Source organism: Mytilus galloprovincialis, chromosome 11 (genome assembly GCF_965363235.1).
Source record: "Mytilus galloprovincialis chromosome 11, xbMytGall1.hap1.1, whole genome shotgun sequence".
Taxonomy (NCBI): domain Eukaryota; kingdom Metazoa; phylum Mollusca; class Bivalvia; order Mytilida; family Mytilidae; genus Mytilus; species Mytilus galloprovincialis.
In genome coordinates this window covers 37,388,653-37,410,378 of record NC_134848.1, presented here as the reverse complement: position 1 = coordinate 37,410,378, position 21,726 = coordinate 37,388,653, and the positions used below count along the sequence as shown (strand labels likewise).

Below are 21,726 nucleotides of genomic sequence, written 5' to 3'. Positions count from 1 at the left end.
CATTGATAAGATATTGATGTTAAATAGCTTTTTTTAACATTCGACTCTTATCGTTCGTGATGAAAGGTAAATCCAGTAGAGCAGATTGGACGTATAAATAATAACGTGTTTCTTCTTCATTTTAGTCTACATGTTGACAATAAATCCGTAGTGTTGAAAAAAACGTTGTTTATCATTATTTAACCGTTTCACGTTGTATGTAAAAAGGTCGTAAGACACAGATAAATATTTAGTTTATATAGCACTGAATTAAGAGACACGTTTCGTACACAAACTTTGGTCTTAACTACGCTGTTATTTTTTAGAAACTAATTACACTTAACGATCATCTAATAAATAGAGATTAATACATGACCTTTTCCATATCAGCCTGGGTATCATCCCGAGACCCCCATATCAGCCCGAGACGGAGTCGAGGTGCTGATATAGGTCGAGGGATGATACCCAGGCTGATATGGAAAAGGCCATGTATTAATCGCTTTATCATATACTTCCGACAATAGTTTTATGTAAATAAACTCATCATAGATACCAGGACTAAATAAGGCAAATAAACAAATGCAATAACTAAAACAGTCAAAAATTTTATAAAGAAGTAAAATTATGAATCAAATATACAATAATTGTCCAACAACAGCATCACTACCTCCATATATGTATGGTAACATTTCCTATGGAGGCATTTTGAAACATTGAAAATTTGGAAGAGTTTTATGATCATTATTACTCCATGTTTGTTGTACTATAAAATGATTCTTAATTGTCAATGGCATTTGTTAGCAAGTACTAAATTTGGGACAAAAGTTCCCATAAATTTTGACGTCGTCATAAAAAATATCTGACGTCACAATGGAAAAGTGTACAATCGATACCAGAAACACCGGAAGTAATTGCACGAAAAGCACTGTTACGGGTTTTTGCACGAGACGCCCCTGGTATGGGTTATCAGCCCGGGCTGATATGGGTTATCAGACCGGGTGGGAAATTATGGCTTGTGTACTTCCGCTCATTACACATATGCAAAAGCTACCATATCAATGCTAAGTATATGAAAAATATATATAACATTTTAAAACATGAATATCATAAACGCCAGTTTTAGTTTCAGGAGTTTCAAACACACACACAAACTATTCACGCTAAGTATATAAAGTCGTCTTTGCATATTTTCTGAACAGTAGAGTTTACATGTAAATATTTTACACACGGAAACTTTGTTTTGATGTATACTGTAAACATATTAAACAGGCTATCGACAGCTGGGATCGAGATATATACCCTAGGTGACGTCCAACAATCAAGAAATTATAATTCATTACAGAGAATTAAAATACTTCGGAATAAACAGTATCGTAAGTCAGCATTATCTATGAGATCGGTTTATATACATAATATACACGTATTTGGTCTATGAATATAATATTATGATTTCTTTTCAGTCACGAAAATGTGATGGCACTTTGCATATTCCCTTAAAAATTGAAAATGGCAATATTTATATTGAAATTTAAACCAAAATAAAGTATTCGAAAATAACAATTTATAAGTTTTTCTTTCAAAAACCACAAAAATACAAAAAAAACAGACGTAGATTTGTGAGTCATGCCAATCAGTTCACAACTTTTTGTTTGTTTCTATGTTTAGACAAATTGATTCAAAAAATGACAAAAACCATGTTAAGTCTAAGAAAAAACAACAATAAAAAAATGTGATTAAAATATGGATTACCTGTTTGTCCTATAACTTCATCTGATGGTTTCGTGTTTTTGTCATCTCCGTTTCTATCTATAACAATAATCAACACTAGATTTATTATTTAAATAAAATCCTCAATGTAAGATGCGTTCATTGAATAAAACGCATTTTAAACCTCACAACTTATCACAGGCTTTATATAAACATCATTTATTTTCTTGTTAGTATTAATGTTATATTGTTCCATTTGTGTTCAACACATTTTGGCGTTTTTTCCATCCATGTATTTTTTTTTTACACTTTGTGTAATCATTTTGTAAATTGTTTGATAAAAATATTGTAAAACGAAGGATAAAACGTTCTATAAAGATTGAATTGACCATAGCATTCATGGTAAATTGAAATATAGCAAAATTTTGTTTACAAATAGTTTACTTCCATTGTTGAATATATTGGTTATGTACTGTCATTGTTAGGAGCAATACCGAAACTTAAACGTCTGCGTCATATCTTGTTCTTTTCTTTGATATTGTCACAGTTGACGGACTTCTAATTAAAATCTTTGGCATACGTGATGCTTTTAACCTTCCAATTTTCACTTACTAATTTGCGGACCATTACTTCTGCTCCAGCATTTTAAAATCAATTAATACGTCAGACTGGTGTATGTTCTCACAATACGGACACCGTCTCGCTCCGTGTTGGATTCATACGATTCTCTTTGTTTATTTCTCAACCTCGATTTGTATTTTCCTAATATTACATTTAACATCGGTGAACTACTGTCTAAGAAACTTTCATGACCCAGTAGGATACAAGCATAAATACAGATATTTTCGTTTTAAATTGTTGTAGCAATGTTTGGCAGGTAGAAATTAAGATGCAGAAAAACTGTCGCTATTGAACAGAATTCACAAAGATGTGTATAGTATTTAACGTCATTTGTGTTGAATATAACAGTGGAAATCCTGTACCATATTAAAAAAAATCCATGCGTTCGAAACGCTTTTCTAGATTAACCTTCACCAAGAACGACCAAAGCCGGCAATTTTTTTATTATTTATTGTTTATCACTTACGGTTAACTCGAAACCGATGCAGTAGAAATCTTTGTAGAATATATAACCCTATAATTACAGCTGAAAAGAAAGATACATACTTTTATGTTAAAAATGCGTTATTTGTAATATTATATTGTTGCTTCGAAAGAAAAAAAAGGCAATTGCCAGGCTATATTTAATAAGGAAGTAACTCTGTAAATCTCCTCAGTAAAATTACAAAAGTGAGCACATAGCAGAAAATATTTACAATATAATTCAAAATACTTTAGTTTGCTATACAGCAAATGCAAAACGGTGTCAAGAATACAAAGATTGAATAATACCGTATAAATTAAGTCTAGCAACTTTTTACTAATTAGCACCCTGATATTGAAATTAGGACGATCTTTAAATATCGTAACTCAAACTTCGAAATGGATGTCATACACATTGCAAAACAAAACCTAAAACTGAATTTCTATGCACAAAGAGCGAAGTTGTTTGGTGTTTTGCCAGTCTCTTATTGATATTTCCGAACCTGTAGATGACATACCTTTTTTAATCTATGTTACTTGCTATCCTACTTGCACACAGTTTTCGTGATATATTTAATTGAATATTAAGAAACTGTTTATATTTACGTTCGGGTTTTGAATGTGTTTTTATGAATTAAAATGTAACATTACTGTAATGAATTAAAAGGTATACACTAAAGATACCTTGTTCTCTTTTAAAAGACATCCATATTTAGGTAAATGAAATTGTGATTGTCTGCATTTATCAGAATGTACGTCACTCGTCAAGTTAAAAAAAAATTAACATCGTTCATACAGATTATCAGTTTGACCCCGAAATAATTCATTATTACATCAAATGTAAAGTCATTGAAATACATTGTATTCATAAATCTTCTTCAATTTTTTTTTTCATCACTGACCCACGAATAAAAAAGGAATATGCACACACAAAAATGTAAAGTGCTACGTGTTTCTATAATCTTCTTTCAAAATGTGACTTAAACCGGTTACAAATTAAAGTACTTACTCATGGCCCAAATAAAAGTATATATTTATTTCGTCGCATTTTGCGATTTGATATTCTTATTAAGCTAGCTTAAGTGTCTATAGATATAAGTTCTATATAAATGTTATCTAATTTAACACAACTGATTGAATACGGTTGTGTTTGTACATTGATACATCTTGAGAAATTTCTATTGAAAATTGGAGAGGGACTTCACCTTAAATTTAAATATGTATAACGCTTACTTACGAGGATATGATAGTAATAATATCAAAACAAATACTGCTGCTTTGGTACGATATTCATCTGCAATTAAACATCACACATGCATATTTTTATCGTGAAAGGGATTGATGTCGACAGGATTTTTTCGCCATTGATGTCTTTTACATTTAATATTGAACATATTTAAAATGTTGATTTGCAATCGCTTCAGATACCTAACCAAAATATGTTTCTGAATATTGATAATTACAAAAATCTACCATCTTTGCCGCAAGTTTATTGTTTTATACTTGGTATGAAATTAATATAGAGACCCATTTTGTTACACCTCGTGATCAATTTATTTGGCCATCGTCAATGGCAGTCAGCAGGGTTTAAGAACATCAGTTGTTTGACCTGTTAGTCGAATGCGTTTTGTTAAAATATATTGTTTCACTCTGTTGGTATTTTGGAAAACGTTGTTTGTGCTGTAGATAGAAGCCTCTACAGCGAAATTTGTTACATGCACACGTATAACAATTGCGGTTATCATCCAACGCAATCATAGGGTTGAACGTTGTTTTCAATTTAGACTTGTTTATATTTAGTTCGTTTGGGCTTATATTTTCCCTCAGTTTTATATAATCCGCTCATCCTATTTAGACTCTTTAAAATTCAATAGTCTATCCTAAATTGAGGTAAATTAAATGGCCTTCCAAATACTTTTAGATCTCAAACATCACTTAAGAGAAACTAATTGTCGAAATCCGAATATGGTGTAAACAAAATTAGCACCTCATGTTGTGGTTGACCATCTTTGCCGCATGTTTATTGTTTTCTACTTGGTATGAAATAAATATAGAGATCCATTTTGTTACACCTTGTGATCAATTTATTTGGCCATCGTTAATGGCAGTCAGCAGGGTTTAAGAACATCAGTTGTTCGACCTATTAGTCAAATGCGTTTTGTCAAAATATATTGTTTCACTCATTTGGTCTTTTAGAAAATGCTATTCAATGTTTATACCCCCTCTACAACACGGTTTACTAACACCATCTTCATATAATACCAACTTATATTAGTACCGTTGTGCAAATTTCTAGACTTTATTTTTTTCCTTTTCTGCATATAATTGTCTATCCTAGACGATCCGGTCCATAGTAAATTTGCTGGTTGGTCCTTTTAAAGACTTCTATATATCAAGAGGTACCCTTTATCTGTCATTCGAAACGATTTACGTGATATAATCAAGATGTCATTGATATGAATGAATTTGTTAGTAACTAAACAACAATTGGTTGTTAACACAGTATATGTAGTCGAAACAGCGCGCAATCAAAAACACCGAGTACAACCTGCATTACAAACGTGAGCCGGCCCGGTAAGGTCCTGTTTTTGGTCCAGAAATATAACATTTTTACAAATTTGTAAAAAAAAACATAATCTTTAACCATTTGTAAATTAAATATGCCCATGCATCAGATAAATCATTAAATCATGCCAATTCACGGACATAAACTTGTGAATAAAAACAGGGAATGTGTCAAAGAGAAAACAATCCAACGAAAGAGCAGAAAACAGCCCAAGGGCACCATTTCTACAATACAGTGAGACAATTCTGCACCCAGAGGTTCACGATGACTAAATTTGTTTATATTGGTTTCAGTAGTTTCAGAGGAGAAGATTATTGTAAGATTACAAAAATTTACGAAAATTTGTTAAAATTTTTCCTTAAAGGGCAATAACTCCTTAAGGGGTCGATTGATCATTTTGGTCAGTTGATTTATTTGTAGATATTACTTTGCTCAACATTTTTGCTGTTTACAGTTTACCTCTATCTACAATAATTTTCAAGATAACAACCATATACTGAAAATTCCTTAAAATTACCAATTCAGGGGCAGCAACCTAACAAGGAGGTGTCTGATACATCTGAAAATATCAGGGATGATAGATCTTGATAAACAGTTTTACCCCGGTGAGATTTGCTCTGAATGCTTTGGTTTTTGAGATATAAGCCAAAATCTACATTTTACTCCTATGTTCTATTTTTTGCCACGGCGGCTATCTTGGTAGGCCGGCCGGGACATCGAACAAATTTCTACACTATATACCCTAATGCTGATTGTGGCCAAATATAGTTGAATTTAGGCCAGTAGTTTCAGAGGAGAAGATTTTTGTAAAGGTAACAGACGACGACGGACGACAGACGACGGACGCCAAGTGATAAGAAGAGCTCACTTGGCCATGTGGGCAAGATGAGCTAAAAAGGACAAAACATATAGCGGAAGGAGGGCAAGGAATGATGAGAGATATATAAAGGCAACAGTAGTATACCGCTGTTCAAACTCATAAATCCATGGACAAAAAACAAAATCGGGGTAACAAACTAAAACTGAGGGAAACGCATAAATATAAGAGGAGAACAACGACACAACACTACAATGTAACACACACAGAAACGGACCAAGCATCAGACAAAATCCCACGAGAATAACAAATATAACATCAAAACCAAATACAAGAATTTGGGATAGACAAGTACCGTGACACGTCTTATCGCAATGTCAATTTACACTCAAAAATAAGAGAAAACAAACGACGCAACGTTAAATTGTAACACACACAGAAACGAACTATAATATAACAATGGCCATATTCCTGACTTGGTACAGGACATTTTTAAAAAGAAAAAATGGTGGGTTGAGGTAATTTCAAAACTTTAGCAACAGCAAGTTTTAATAACACTATAATCGCATTTTTTCCTGGTAGTACCGAAGTACTAGCAACTTGACTGGTGATATCCTTGGAGACTTACGATACGTAATTATGGGATTATTGTCCATTTATAATTTCTTATGAGGTGGTTATTGGCTGCTATCTGAATACAAAAATGAAAGATGATATTAAGTACACAACAAAACTCAAATCTCCGTAGTGAAAAGATAAATTAAATCCTGGTATCTATGACGAGTTTATTTACATTATGTCCACAAAACTGTTTGAGTTATATAAATTCCACTTTTCTGGTTCAAACTTACTTGTTGGAAGATTTGCTAAGTTGTATTTATAGTTGTTGAAAGGAATGTTCTTTACTGCCTTTGATATATTAAACCTATTAAAACATATATAAATAAATAGTTTTGTATCATCCAGTAGAGATCAAATCATATAAATATATTTGTTGGTATGTACAGTGATCAATGGTTTTTAACTTTGTCATTGATGTGGTCATTCAACTTTTTCATTCGAGCAATACTGACTAATCTTATAAAGACGGAAATCGTCTGGTGTATTAATGTAAACTTTGTTATCTTTAATGAGTAATTAATTATGCAAACGTGCAAAGTGGTAGATCATATGTATTCAAAACGAGAAAACATTTGAAAAGTGTATGTCATAGCATCAAATAAAACGAGTAATTTATTTACTAATATAGGTTTGTTTCATCGTTGATGATTTTTTTACACACATTTTTCGTATAAGCTTAAATGTGTTTCGTATATTTTTAAGTAGTATTCTATCTTAACTGTTCTTTAAACCGTTCTAGTCCGTTTTAGTGATGGTGAACCAGAGTCATTTGCCTAAAATATCTTTTTAAGGTGTCGTAGCCACATTGTATTATATTTGAATGATTTTGACTAAGAACCTGCAAATAACTGCATTAAAATGTTATTTTTCATAAACTTACCTGTTACCCTTAACAAACCTCAACTCACCTTCCGATCTTTAAAATTAAATGAACAAAATCATAAAAATTTGTTTGACGGTTCAGAGATCATTTTTCACATAAACACGTGATAATAAGTTATCTAAATTTATTAATTATCAGATCAAATGGTCGGATTAGTCAGGATTATTTAGATATAACTAATACCATCGGGACTTTAAAACCGTGTTGGAATACGGAAGAGACAGGTTTCGGATTACACAAGTTTTTTAACAAAGATTGCTATAGAAATTTTTCGGGACCGGAATATTTTGTCGCATGTCACAAGTTGTCGGACTACTCAGGTGTCGGATTAAGCAAGAAGCACTGTATAAGTCTTTGAATTGGTACATACGTACAAGACGGCATTTAGATTATTTGCGTTACTCTAATATTTAAAAGTAAAATCTGCGAAAGAAAATGTATAATAGAAAAGACGTGATGAAATTAAGAGCAATATCAATTTTATACTTGAACAGAACATGACTTACTTATTTCCAATTAAACGTCTTTTTAACACGTTAATTTCATTTTGGCATTCCAAATCTGAAAAACATGTACAAAAATTTTCGGGAAATGTTTAAATTGAATTTGTTATTATAAAAAGAACATTTGAAGTTTAAATAGAAGATATTTTTAAACAATATAATCTATAAGCAATGTTATTCAAATAACACTTATTTGTATTGAACCAAAGACCCAGCGCGTATGATAAACGTTTTCTTAATGTCAGAAAAAAAACATTAGATGTAAAAAGTTAGATCACAAAAACACTGAAATCCGAGGAAAATTCAAAAAGGAAAGTCCCTACTCAAATGGCAAAATCAAAATCTTAAACACATCAAACAAATGGCTAACAACTGTTATAGTCCTGGCTTGTTACAGGCATTTTCGTGTGTAGAAAATGGTGGATTGAACTTGTAAACGAATTTGTTTGCACATTATTCATTGTTTACTTTAAAGTTATATTTTCAGCCGCTCAAAGTTTTGTTAAATGTTTTTTGTGAATGTGTTTGCGACAATACCAGAAGGTTAGGTTAATCAAATATTAAAAAAATAGAGTTTGAAATAAAACTTCCTAAACTGAATTTGCAACACAATATTAGTTTCACATTAAAAATTCGTCGACAAAATGAAATCTTTTATTGTTTTTAAGTCCACACTGTATAATCTAAAGAATTGTATAATGCTAGTAGCACATGTGAAATTTTTTATTCACATGTCTTTAAGTTTTTATCATTGTTAATTTCAATCATTTCAAATATAATATTGATCTTACCATTGTTTGTTTTTATAGAATAAAGTAAATCCAAAGAATTATTTGGCATTGTAACAACTGCATAATATAATGCGGGATCACGTACTGTCGTTTTTATTTCATAGCTGGTTAGTCTAGGTTAAACAGTTTTTAACATACCAAATTGATTTATATTTATTTCAATTTTATAGGTTTGAGGACATTTTATTTAAAACCAACATGACAGAATGTCAAAAATCTACTTCAAAATGATTTAAATATGAACGGATTCATTACCTTTTTTTTTGCACCTTAAAATGAAATATGTTCTACACTCACGATTATAATTCAGGTATTATGGCAAACTTTTTCATAAATTAAAGTAAACTCTACGGCTGTCACATGAATACCTCGATTTTAGTGGAAAAAGAAGTCAAGGCATTGAGAAAAAATCTCTTTAGCATTTCAATTATTAATATCTCATATCAAGGAAGCTTTTTCGTGATATAGAGCAGTACTTGTTTTCTTAGTGTTAACATTCTATTAATAAAGAAACAATACTTTTTTCCTCACCTTTCCTACCAATTGTGTTACTGTTTTGACCAATGCCTATATAGCAAGAACAGTCTGCACTCATTGGGCTGCAGAAACATCCTCTCTGTGGTTCATTTACAAATTTGTATCCTCTTTCTATTTGACAAGTACATATTCTGTCGGACCTTGTGGTGCCATCTGTATGCGTTAACTGACCTTCACTGCTACAAAGTGATTTTTGAAATGCGCAATCACTATAACCAGTTGTGTTGAAAATAAAAGGTTGATATCGTGAAAGATCGCAGCTATCTCTGTTTGGGTTAGGTTGAAACACGTATTTAAAACCTACAATTATAGATATGAATCAGACGCTGAAAAAGTGTGAACACATAATTTCACATGCACTTTGTAAGTAGACTTCATTATCACTGAACTAGTATATATTTGTTTAGGGGCCAGCTGAAGGACGCCTCCGGGTGCGGGAATTTCTCGCTACATGGAAGACCTGTTGGTGACCTTCTGCTGTTTTTCTATGGTCGGGTTGTTGTCTCTTTGACACATTCCCCATTTCCATTCTCAATTTTATTGAATAATGAGAGGTGTTCGAATAAAATTGTTACAATGAAAAATAAATTGGGAAAACATCGAAAACCAAAAATATTGAAAAAGTCTACTTAATTTTGTTAAGGCAAGTTTTGACTATATGTACACACAAAAAACACAAATCATGTTTGTGATTACATATTAAAAAAATACTTCATTAAGAAAGAAAACCTTGGATTGTTGAAAGGAATCATATAATGTGTGAGTGCTTATCAAAACTTTTATCAGTCCTATGTTCATTGGAACACACATCACACGTTCAGGTCAAAAGTTTAAGTTTCATGCAACCAAAGTAGCATTAATTTTAGTACGTAATATGACTGTATACTTTGATTTACATGGAAACGTTTTAAATAGCTTACTGCACGGAAACATATGATGTACGATTTATACTTGGATGTGTTGATAGATAAAAGGGAAGATACAAATGTATATTTTATTGTTTAAAGATCATATACATGGTTAAATTGTTTACCTGGTCCTACAATTCTTTGTCTGATACATTTGTCTCTGTATACATTTACTTGACGATTCACATCAAACAGACAAGAATAATTTCTTTGAGACACACACATAGATATGGCACGAAGCCGCCAGTGTGCCTGAGATGGGCAGGCGAATTCATAAGCTTCATTCAAAGATAAAACCTGAAATTTATGAACAGATATCAGATAATACGAATACTACGTGGGGCATATTGATTACAAAGCTCATATCTGCTCTTAGTTATCTGTTAAAAAAACCAAGTTATTAACACCCTGAGAGTGCGATACAGTTTTCGAATTTTACCACGTGTGAGTATTTAAACCGTTTGAAGAACGTCATATTAGAATATGTCACAGTTGCTAATTCCTATTGTTTTAGCGATTATTCAGTGGTAATGATGTAATCGGTCACTGATTTTCTTCTACCGTCTATCAGTCCAGTTCATGTTACTAGTCCGTCAAACGAATATTGAGAATAATTGATTGATCGATCGAATGGGACGAATTGTCCCCTCTTGAATTGTTAAACTTTATTACTTTTCAGTTTTCATTTTGATTATAACGGAAATTTAGTTGCATTCATTGCATTTCAGATGTCTCCTAGAAGTCGTTTGGTTTTACAGTTGGGGCAAAAATGGACACAATATTCGCGCTTATTACAGAACTGAATTTGGATTGTATTTAAATAATTGACACATTATAGGTTTCTGACACATTAGAACTTAGAATTGGTTATATGATTTGAATTTATATATTATTTTTTTTGCTTTCGTGCAATACAATATGCTGTTGCGAATTGACCCCGATCCCCAAATATTTTTTTTTTACTCTCCACTTTTTTCGCTTTTGTGCAATACACTGTTGCGTATTGAGCAATAATTTGAATAGGAAATCTTATTTTAATAATGCAACAATGCATTGAATTAGTGTACAAGTACATTCATGACAATAACATGATTGTACAGAATTGAATCCAGAATGTTTATAAAGCTACCAAAATAAAAGATGACTTTACGTGTTGTTAATCAAAATGCAAACAAAAGATTCGATGTCGTACTCTTTGTTTTCTCATATTTTCTGTTCCTAGTTCAAAAAATATTGTTCTCCAATTAGGAACATGTTAATCAACCGATGCAAATAACAGGGCTTAAATAGAACAAAGGGGACAGACAAGACAATTTCTTACATGAAAAAATGTTTAGGATTCGTATTGTACATACCTGAATAATTGAAATAAAGGCTAAACTATGTATCCTCATCATTTAGAATTTAGAAATGGTTCCCTCTGTAATTATAAATTTCATCTAAATATAATAAATGTTAACATATAGATTTGATTTTTCAGCAGCTAAAACAACTCCATATGACATCGAATAACTATGTATTTATGATAATTTGTTAAATTTAAAGGGTTATGCTTGACTTTAAATATGTTCTTTATAAAACAAAAAATATATACTACATTGAAACGTTGAAAGCATGTCAGTTTCACAAAATTTTCTTTTAAAGGTAATTCAAGATTTTTCACTTGAATTAATGATATTCTAGTAGATAGCGGTACTTAGACTCTCTTACATTTGAATAAACCATTGACACTATAGATGTATTTTCGTTAAGTGTTTGCCAGACAATAACTGGGGCAAAAATTACACATTCAGATTTAATATTTTCTGACGTCGCTAATGGAAGAAGCCTAAAACTTACAGAAAATACATTGACAACATAAATTCTGTTGCTTGAATTTGAAACTCCATTGCAGATTATCGGCTGTACATGACATTGGATGAACTTATCAATTATAAATGCCTGCATTAAAAAAAAAAATTCTACCGACGCTGAATACGATTCGTTTCGCAGGGTAAACAGAATACATGTGTATAGGACAACAGGTTTCCATGTTGATTTATACTTTTATTGACATTAATTTACCTAGTATGTGTTATTTTCCTTAAATGATTAAAGAAAAGATCATATCTTTTAGTCAATTTCTGGTTAATTTCGACATTTTTTAAATAAAAAGTTACTTTTTTTCTTTTATTAGCACATGTCAACAACCAATGAATTCCCCTATATTTTAAAATAAATTTAAAGTAAATGATACGTGCTATAACTTAATGGGATAAATATTCACAGAACGAATCCCTTGCACTACAAGCTGCTCAGAGTCTGAAAAGACCATATTTTGTGCTCGACCAGTAAGGTCGGGCACATATTTTACTTGACAAGACTCGACATAATCTCGACAGTACTTCGCTGCATTGAACACTGTACTGGACTTTGGTCTCCACTTTATTGAAAAATTCTGATTGAGAACTTGATAATCTTAATATAATCTGAATTTTGTTTTGACAAATGCTTAGTCAAAATTGTGACCTATCTTTTCAATTGATCTCCGAAACTTTTAAAGACAATTGGTGCAAAATGTATATGTTCCGGACCATATGAGTAGTTTGACCATACGCGTATGGCCTGGGAATTTAATACGAAGAACGTTGCCATAGTTAGTACATCTAAAGGTTTCATTAATTAATTTGATTGTGACTTGTTTAATCACATTGAAATCATTGATCCATGATTAATGAAATAAAGCAAATTTTACTCCCAAATTAGTTAGAATATTATATCTTACGAAATCTAGTCGTCTTCGACTTTAGAATATAGGTTCAAAAAATCATCTTGGTGCAAGGCATCCTATTTTTTTCGGAAACAAAAAAAAAGAATATTCCTCAAACGCTGGTAATTTCACCCACGTACGAAAAGGAAAAAATAGCACTTTAAATTGACTTTAGAGGAGGCAAGATAAAAGATATACAAATATTAAGACAGCTTGTCAAAAAAACTGAATTCAGTAGTAACTGATTTTGTTTCGGAGAATGAGATATGTGTTCCTGCGAAGAAAATTAGCATTTATTCGACAAAATACCCATATAGTATAAATATTCAATGAGTATGTACTCATATGGTCCGACCGTACACGTATGGTCTAAATACTCATATGATCTGGAACATATACGTTATTGAGTTTTACATATTAGAGCTTTCTCATATTTTGACGAAAGGTACGAACGTTCGTAAAGGGAACACGTTTTCCATTTCCACAATAACGATTAAGTGTCTTTGGGGTATCCGGTAAAACGGCATTTTCTTTTCTAAATCAAATGCATCAATCATAAATAAGCATATCACAAATAATACACGCTTATAATATCAGAAAATAAAGAAAAATAGTGTCAAATACGTCCGATACGTTACTTGTGTAAACCACAATAACACACATTTTCGCGAGATTTGTTTAAGCACGATTAATATCTTAATGGCATTATTCAAGTACGATACTCTTAAGTTTAGCGACAAGATTAACATTTATTTATATTTTTTATGAGTACATCAAATCATCAAATTGTCAACATAGATCATCGAGATTTGCAAGACAAAGATGCTACATGCTACAATGTTTTGAAAAAGTCATGTGAAATAAGTCTTTTTTAATTACTGTTAAATGTGAGAAAAAAATGTGACTTGTGATCACTTGGCAACAAATGTGAAACTATAACTATAATTGCAAATTAAGTTTAAAATGAACAATACAGTGTTCACGCTGTTAAACAAGCATTTAATGGTAAAAAAATCTGGATTCAGAAATTTTTGTTTGTTATCTACTGACCACAATATTTTTTGTTGTTGTCAAATTGGGAATCCAAATATTTTTTATGAAAAAATCAGACCCCTTAAAGTTAGATGCTCGTTTCCTTACACTCAAAGAAAACACAAAAAAACTTGGGTGTTTTTGAAAATTAAACCGAATGCAATTGTTTGGCTTTACAGTTGAAATATATTTATTAACTCATCGGTGACCTATATTTTTTATTATTTTTTTCGAATAAGCTGTACTTAAACTAAATGATTGTAAAGTGTAAGCGATGTCTGCAATTTATTTCTTTTTTTATTTCGATATTACCTCTATTTCTCTTATTAGTTCAACAGAAAAAACTACCTTTACCAAAATGTATGCTTCTTTTGAAGGCAGATTGTGAGCTTAAATGAACAGTGATCCCATTTTTTTATTACATTTTTCTATTGAGTATATGATAAAGTTCTTTGATAGAAAAATATAGCGAAATCCTATATTAAAACAGATTGATGTATACCCGCGAGCCCCCTTAAACAGTAAACATGCTTGGAAGATAGACGCATAATGATCACTCAACCTCCAGTGGCTAATATTTCATGAATGTCCAAGACCAAAATGCAATTATACGATAAAAGAACGGTTCCATAGGATAATGTGTCTGGACACATCACAAGGTGACAATGCATATCACACAGGGAGAGACGCAATTATTCACTAGATATTAAACGAGCATAAGGCATAGTATGAAGTTCATATTATTTTTGGCCTTGCAAATATTTGAATTAAGGAAGTACTTGTTTTAATTTTTTTCTTATTTCACCGTGGGGGAGAGAACAATATATTTGCTTTGGTATTTTCTGATGTTGAATAATACAACATTGTATTATTTTTTTGAAAAGTGTGTTTGGGGAGGGGCACATTTTGGGGGATTTTTTTCTGACAATCCTAGATTTATGATATTTTGTAGAGTATCTATTTCCACCTGGTGGTATTATATTTTTACCCATCGTACGTCCCAAAATCTATAGCTCACCAAAAAATTATAATTAAATAAGTGTCGTAGCATGCAAGGTAATGGTCCTTAATAGGCTTACATTAGGGTTAAACGTCTTCGAGGTTCCATGACGATTATTAAAAATGTCTAAATAAAGTTTTCCTAAACGAGTCTTACGTATGATTCGTCAAGTGTACGTACCTTTCGTCAAATTGTAAGAAAGCTCTATTAAACATTCGGCTCGAACCTATCTTGGTTTTCATGTGTGGGTTTGGGTGTTACTGGTAAACGTTAATCAAGAAATCCCTTCAAACGAACCAATTTAAAGCGTTATTTTCGTTATCTATTACATTACTATAATACGAGTTACTGTCATTGGTATATTTATATGTTTAATTCGTCGATTTCTTTTATTCAAACTTGATTTCGTGTAAGTTACAAACAATAGGTTATTGCATAATAATCAATGATGGATGGTATATTAACTTGCGAATGTGAACAAAAAGAATGTGTGTTTGGTCTTCTTTCCTTTTCATTTGTTTTGTGCCTAGCAATCATATATTATACAATAACATTAGGTAACTTTCGGTCAATAGGAAGTATCTGATTCATATAAACGAAACAGATTGTGTAAACATCATTAAAAGATACCGGGATTATAAAAGAATAGGATAAATGTCAAACAATTTATCTTTACTTAATTTGTTTTCATTTTGTACCTATAAATTTGCATTTTGTTACCGGAAAATAATGAGTAATAACAGACTCTTCGTCAAAAACAACACCACCGTCTGGTATCAGCTTTGTGTAACTTAATACAACTAAAGAAGTTAGGAACAAATATATTTTTCATATATTTCAATTATTTACTTTTGCATTACAATGTTTATATAGAAGTACTTGAATATAATGTTAAACCAGCCTTTGTTAAAATCAACAAAATAGTAGGTGTAATTTAATCATAAGCGAGGTACACCGGAGGGATTTTGGCTAGTCATAACATATTTTCCTTTATTGTTTTGTTTTGGCCGAGCATACAAACGCAACAAAATGTTCAAATTTCATAGAAACCTCTGTGTTATCAATACATGAATATTTATCTTAATCATCAAATGTATGTCCACAATGTTGACCCTCCTAGTCCATTATTATATCACCTGAGGTATTACTAACATTACCAGTAAAGGGAACTGATGAATGCATTTGTGTGACAAACTTAAATAACTTACAGGGAATATTGTGTCCAAAGTAAATTTTGTGTTAGTGCTTTGACAGAATTTGTGCATTTTTTACATTGATTTTTAAAAGAAAAAGTAAGAAAACTAAATTAAATGAAAATAAAATAAAATAGAAAAAGGAACAATGTACGTAAAAAATATATATCCATGTAAGGGGGTTGGCGCCAACAAACTAGTTTATTCCCGGCACATTATTCATGTGTCTGTCCAAAGTCAGGAGCCTGTTATTCAGTGAGGTCCTATAATGCTATATAATGTATTTGTTTTTCGGTTTTTGATTTGTATATAAATTAGGCTGCCAGTTTTCTCTTTTTTAAATTTTTTACATAAAATTGTGTCATTTCGGGGCATATTATAGCTGACTATGTGGTATGAAATTTGCTCATAGGTGAAGACCGTACGTAGATTATAGTTGTAAGCTTCTATGTTATGTAGTCTCTAATCTTCTTATTTTCACATTTAGTTGAACAAGTGTGAAATAACTGAATATGTCAAATAAAAAAATGTTTGTCTAGACTTGACTTTGAGATGCTGGGTTAACATATGATTGTAGGAAAACAACTTAAAGAAAATGCATGGGAACAGGAAATACAATTCACAATATAAATGAAAAATATAACATAAAAAAATCTTAAAAATGAATTTGGTGTTTTCATTCTTTTTAACAAGAATTTCTGTAGGAATTAAATGAAAAGTTAAATAGTTTTACATTTAGCATAGATTTATATAAAGTTAAGACAGACAGTGTACGAGAAATGATAACTCGAGACATCGCGTGTAGACGATTATTATCTCTTGGCTAAATTACAGTGAAGAAAAAAGAATATTTTGACATTCCAAAGTCACTCATGTATGATATTGCATTTATAACAATAAACGAAATATTAATGTTTTAACATAAATAACATTGATAAAACGTGAGTTCTGTGGAACAATTACCATATTACGTCAAAGAATCCAGACTTGATATTTTCCTGTAATTGAAACTTTTTTAACAATTGTCGGCTTCAGTTGTTGATTTTTTTGTTTATGTTTATATTCGATTAAAACTATTACAAATATAAAATTTTTCTTGTTTTGGAAAACGAAAATTAACACTGATTTTTTAATTATATTTAGCCAGCTTTTAATGGAATGATTATGATTTCTAAAATAAGTGTAAGCTGTATAAAATTAATTGTTTTACTGACATAATACATATCATTGCATTATAATTTTATTTAGAAAAATGCACTCTGTTCAATGTGACAAGTTTAAGGTAGGGGAACTTGGCTATTTACAAACAACACTTTATATTTAAATTTCAAACTTTTCACTGAATCAATTTCTATAGAAATCTTGTTAAAAAAGAAAGAAAACACACAATTCATTATTAAAGTTTATTTCAACAAAGGATTGCTTTTATAATTTTTCCCAAAGACGTTGCAACAGTACAAAGAATGCTTTTACTGGAATAAAATAGAAATAAAAAGGTATGTACGAGTGTACAAGCAGCAAACGTAGGAAAGTGAGAAAAAAACATACCAGTTTCCTACTTTGATTCTATTCTGCTATCAACGTTCATGGCTAATAATGCAAAAAGTGATTTAGCTGTAAGGTATGAATTTTTTATGATGCACCAGATGAAACACTTTTTGACAAATAAATGAACGAAGGTTATCTGTAATTAGGTTTGCAGTAACAAAACCTATTTATGATCTGCCATCAACACACAAATTTACAACAACAAATCACATTAAGATATGACAACCACAGATGTTGTTCCTGACAGAAAGTTTGTCAACATTAAAGATACCTCTTCTCTTTAAACATTAATTTGCCTATCCATTGCTCTTTTTTCCAAAAACTTCATCAAAAGACCTAAGTGTAATCAAATTGATTTGCTGTTGTTTCTCAGGTAATCCAGCCACTGAAATATCTTTTCATTCAAAACGATCATTACGTGGCTGTTCAAACAATATCTTTGTTGGTCAACTAAGCCCGATTTGCGAAAGTTTTGAGTGATTATTATCATACCAATTATAATTAAGGATAAAGGTATTTCATAATATAGAAAGAAGTTTGATTTTGCAAAGATGAAATGTTTCATGCTGCAAGTTTCATGAAACTGGGGATTTTTAATAATTGTAACCATAAAAAAGCATTTCATTTCATATCATTTTTGTTTGAAATATCCCATATACTTTTTAAATATTGCGGACAAAAATGTGCCTCTTAAAGTTTTATTCAACAATAATGAACTTAAAAGTATAAGCTTTACAGTACTGAATGACATAGATTCTTCTTGCTCAGAATTTATATCTGTTTTGATATGCAATGCAAATTTGAAGAATTATATCGGTAAAAAACCAATGAGAAGGTCCTCCATTCTTAAATTACTTTACGTGGTTATACAAGACACTACTATTGTAAAGAAAAAAGTTCTTGGTACCTTATTTTTCAAAGAAACGAGAAGGCAAATGCAATAACTTAAACACAATTTAAATATAGACTGTAAAATAACTTATCTTACCTCCTATACACTTCTTGGATATGATTGGTTAAAAGCGCCCGCGTTGAAACCGTGTATATTCCATATAAGATAGGAGAGAGGCGGGGCTTATTTCAATACACGGTTAGTAGTGTAGTTACGACTTTTGCACGATTTAATTTTTTAAATGCATTGAAATTTCTGTTAAATATTTTTATATCAAGGTTGCTGATATTAAATTGTAATTGTTGACATTAGTTTTTTTGTGCAGACTAATGGAAATAGATTCTTAAAATTGAACACTTGAACACTTTAATATAAAAATAAGAAGATGTGGTATGATTGCAAATGAGACAACTCTAGTATAAATTCAACGAATAACGATAGTCGGTAAGATAAATTCATTACATAGTGTGCTAGTTACCTAATACGATACATACGAGCTTCGCTCTCACCCATACGGAATTTACTGACCGTATATATCGCATTAGGTCACTAACACACTGTGTACCTATTGAGTCCTAATGATATTGGCTTTTCAAAAGGATGTGTGTTGTTTTTGTGTCTGAAAATTTAAAAGGTACATGTACAATAGCATAAAAACATACAAGACTAAAAAATATAAATTATTCAGTAAGTAATCATTTGAAATGCAACAAATTTATTATTGGTAATGCTGGTCAGATGGCTTATCTTGATATTTCGTGAATATTTGACTATGTCAGATTATATCTATCTACAATGACTTCAAGCTATTTAAAATGTCCTTCAATGTTACATTTATGAACTATGTTCACCATGTCGACCATGTTGGTTTGAAATCGTAACAAAAACATAAAAAAGTATCATACTAAATGCGCTTCGGATCATTCAGGTCACATTTTGTTAAAATTGGACGAAAGGTTTCAAAGATTTTACTTTAATTTAAGGTTCAACTAAAGAATCAAAATATATGGCCATGTTTACACCACAAAAACTTGAAAACTTACCTGGATTTTGATGTGCATGTCAAATGATATGAATAAATACAAAATATCCTCTTTTTTGTGTAAATAAAACAATTACATGTCTGAAGTTATCAATATGTCTAAAAAAAAATACATATTACTTACCAGTTAAATACAATCACATCCTCCATATAGTATATAATGAAACTTTTTTCTACGTTTTATAAAATGAAAAATATGCCTGAATAGAAGTCATTTAATTTGCTCCAGATACCCAGGTGAACCGACATTTAATCGATTTATGTATAAACAGGTAAATTTAAGCCGTGAAGTAACTGTTAAGGTGATATTTTGTTGATGCATGCTCTAATGGTTTCGTAGATATACCATACACTTGTAAACAGTACACTCATAATTTTCACCGATATCGACATTTGACACTAGTAATTGATTCAAAACGCCTTTTTAGATCACCCATATTTTTTAGTTTCATGTTACAGAACTTCTGTTTTAGAGATGCATCCTACTATCGCTTTTAAGGTTCATGTTGGTTGACCCTATGGCTATAATAGCTACATTTTCACCTCAAAATTTACTCTGAGTATAGAAGTGGGACATTTAAGGACGTATCGTATTCGTATCTGATACGTTGACGTGTATGAACGTATTTATGGGTTATTCCTTAAAATTGATTATTGATGTGTCAAGATAGTACATGTTTATATGATTGTTTGTTTTCTTATTTAAGATGCACACTCTTTTAATTACACGATAGTTTTCAATTAATTTATGTTATTTTCTCAATTCACTCTGTGCAACCGAAAACAAATTATTCATGTATACTATAGACTCCTTATTTTCTGACGACACCCTAATACTTAAGTGTTTGTGTGGGCTTGCTAATAACTTACCAACAATAACTGTCAGACTAGCGTATATGAGGAAAGGATAAATAAAGTCAAGTTGGTCCCGATGAAAAAATTATATAATGCATTTTATTTTAATTGAGATCGGGGTAAAATCATTATTGTAAACAAATCTGTTCGATACGTATACGTCTATCCGTGCACGTATCCTGATACGTGAATAATGCAAATGCTCTAATGTTAGCTTCTGTTTTCATAATTGTTTTACTACTGGACGTTAAGTAACTAACAATCAATCAATCATAATTGTGTTATAAGTAGTGTGAATATGTAGAAAAATATAACTTTTAGGGCAATAAATGTAATAATAGATATAAAAAAATCAGGATTTTGGTATACAAGATGCAATTATGTAAATCCATCTAATATATTTATTAAACAATTATTTAAAAACCAATTCAGTTATTAAAAATGAAAGAGACAACAAAATGTCATCGTCCTTTCACTATGTTTTCCAACTCTTTGACCTATTCTCTCGATTGCTATATGTATTTTAACAATAACCAATAGATACGTTCAGATACGTCAACGTATCAAATACAGATACGATACGTCTTTAAATGTGCCACTTCTAGTATAGACAAACCTGTGATTTTGAAGAAAAAAATAAGGCAAAGCATTTTCTAGATAAATAAATTTCAATTACGTTTAATGTTTTAGAAAAATAAAAACTTCACAGGATTTTGAAGTGAACTTTATTTCATTCCTTCAGAAGGTGTCAAAATAAACTGAGTTGGGGAAAAGATTTAAGAACTTCCCCATTAGTAATAATTGAAGTGGGCTGTTTTGATTGACATGGACAATAGAATAAGGTATACGAAATATTTTGGCGGTTATCATTTTGGCGGATTCGAAACTTTTATCAATACTTTTGCATGTATACTTTTGAATTGGCGGAATTCATTTTGGCAATTTTGTTCTATCCGCGAAAATAAGCGAAAATAACCCGCTATACGGTATGGGGTCAGTAAATTCCATATGGGGTGTAAC

The 21,726-nt window shown here is 31.0% G+C and overlaps 2 long non-coding RNA genes across 2 annotated transcripts; both read right to left on the bottom strand.

The window, feature by feature from the left end:
- Positions 1-2,769: 2,769 nt before the first annotated feature.
- LOC143052112 (uncharacterized) lies at positions 2,770-7,082 on the bottom strand. The gene is made up of 3 exons (XR_012970988.1): positions 7,004-7,082; positions 4,007-4,063; positions 2,770-2,833 (listed from the first exon to the last, which is right to left on the bottom strand). It is a non-coding gene; the product is annotated as an uncharacterized LOC143052112 (long non-coding RNA).
- A 1,078-nt stretch (positions 7,083-8,160) lies between these two features.
- On the bottom strand, positions 8,161-11,816 carry LOC143052111 (uncharacterized). The gene is made up of 4 exons (XR_012970987.1): positions 11,751-11,816; positions 10,521-10,692; positions 9,482-9,787; positions 8,161-8,217 (listed from the first exon to the last, which is right to left on the bottom strand). It is a non-coding gene; the product is annotated as an uncharacterized LOC143052111 (long non-coding RNA).
- Between the last annotated feature and the right edge of the window lie 9,910 nt (positions 11,817-21,726).